At 42.4% G+C, this 2070-nt stretch overlaps 1 non-coding gene across 1 annotated transcript; it reads right to left on the bottom strand.

Moving 5' to 3' along the window:
- Positions 1 to 643: 643 nt before the first annotated feature.
- On the bottom strand, positions 644 to 749 carry LOC115868826. The gene has a single exon (XR_004045801.1). It is a non-coding gene; the product is annotated as a U6 spliceosomal RNA (small nuclear RNA).
- Positions 750 to 2070: the final 1321 nt, after the last annotated feature.

Here is a 2070-nt window from a genome sequence, read left to right as displayed (position 1 = left end):
TTCATTGTCCAGGTTTTCATACAGATGAGGCCATTGAAATACCATGGCACAAGTAAAATGCACCGTTGTTTTACCACACTTGAAAGAGGTCTTGTGCAGATCTGCCCAATGCAAGACATTCTTCGATTTCTTGAGTGCTGCCTCCATGAGTGTTGATTTCAGATCCAAGTAAAATTAAATTCTTGACAGCTTCAACCTTTTCCTCATTTATCAAGATGTTGCTTATTGGTCCAATTGTGAGATTTGTGTTTTCCTTCTATTATGAAATCCATACTTGTTGTAGTTACATAATTTTGTATCAACTTGAAGTGTAGAGGTGGAGTCTAGCCTGTCAATTAGATCAGAACCTGAAGGTGCCTTCTTGTGGGCGTGACCTCCTTATAAGGAGGGTCCTGGGAACCACTCCCTCTCTCTCTGTTTCACCTTCCTGCTGGTGAACATGGAGACCTGCTAGAGACCTGTAGGAGCCCTGGAGATGCGTCCATCACCACTGGATCCACAAGATGTTGCACCCACCAGCCTGTGATCTTCCTGCATTTTGCATCCTTGCTTGTGGCTGCGTGAGTCTGAAGAGGGGTTTATGGACTAGTATTGGACTTATGGACTTGCTTTGGACTAGGCTGAAATCTTTTCCTTTTTTTTTTTCAATACGGGACACCACAAATTTTCGTGTCATCCTTTGCACAGGGGCCATGCTAATCTTATCTGTGTCGTTCCAATTTTAGTACGTGTGCTGCCGAAGCAAGCACTGGGATGCTTTCTTGATATCCAATTACTTCTTGATATAAAGCTTTTTCTTACATATATATGCGGGTCCCTGGGCTTGTTTCTCTAGTCAAACCGGCCTAACACAGCACTGAAGGTTATCATCCTTGACCTCTATCAGTAAGTGCTTCAAGTCCACTTTACTTTCTGCAAACGAGGTTGTATGATCTGCAGACCTCAGGCTGTTAGTGAGGCTTTCTCTAATACTAATGCTACATTCTTCTTCATATAGTCCAGCTTCTTGGATTATTTGTTCAGCAAACAGATTGAATGACTATGGGGAACGAATACAACCCTGATTTTAAACTACACAGTAGCCCCTAAGTTCTGTTAAACTGTCACTTGGCCTTACAGAATAAGCAAAAGTACAATAAAATGTTCTGGAATTCCCATTCTTGGCAATTGTTATGATCCACACAATTCAACACCTTTCCATAGAAACGAACTAACAAACAAATAAGTCATCACCATTCTGGACTCACTGAATTTGTATAATAACCCCATCTGATGGGCACCATTATGTTCATGCCCACTTTACAGATAAGCCAACTGAGGCACAGACTGGTTTAATCGATCTAAAGTCATTCTGCTGACCAATGGAGGCACGTGGCACATCCCAGTTGTTCACTGGAGAACTGTTGAGAAGACAAAGTGCAAGGACGTCTGCAAGAGGCCTTGTTGAATTCTAAACACACAGTGTTTGGAAATCTTATTGCTATTAGCATGTCCTCATCTAAATATGATTAGCAGGCATGTTTGAAAATTCTGCTTGGTAAGGAATCACTTCCCCAAGGATGGAGCCAGACAGAGGGCAGTATGGGCTGGGGCTAGGGGTCACAGGGAAGACAGAGTAGATCTGAAGTGAGTAGTGAGAGGGATTAAACTCCCAGAAGGCTAGTCTTGAAAATGAAAGACTCCCAACAGGAATTTTTGCCATCCCAGAGTTCTGTGGATAGAACTCAGGGGAACCATGAACTTGGGAAGAGTAATTAAAGCTTTATTTAGACTCACTTTTAACTGAGAACTAGCTTTTTCTTCAATTATTAATATAGACAGTATTAGCAGTATCTGCTACTCTGACACCCCTAGAAATCATGATACTGTCTAGTCAAGTTGCAATTGTGGGAGACCTCTCCAAAAAACATTTCCCTAACCTCCTTTCTCCTCTCCCCACCCCCCAATCACCCAAGCCATTAGGACTGCTGCTAGGTCTTTAATGTGCTTATAACCCAGTAAAACCAAGCCAAACCCATTGCTGTCAAGTTGAGTCAGACTCAAGGAGACCCCACAAGTTACAGAAGAAAA

Source organism: Echinops telfairi, unplaced genomic scaffold, assembly GCF_000313985.2.
Source record: "Echinops telfairi isolate 266 unplaced genomic scaffold, ASM31398v2 ScPeMD7_18;HRSCAF=68, whole genome shotgun sequence".
Classification (NCBI taxonomy): domain Eukaryota; kingdom Metazoa; phylum Chordata; class Mammalia; order Afrosoricida; family Tenrecidae; genus Echinops; species Echinops telfairi.
Note: the sequence above shows the minus strand (reverse complement) of the source record. Positions and strands in the feature narration are given on the sequence as shown.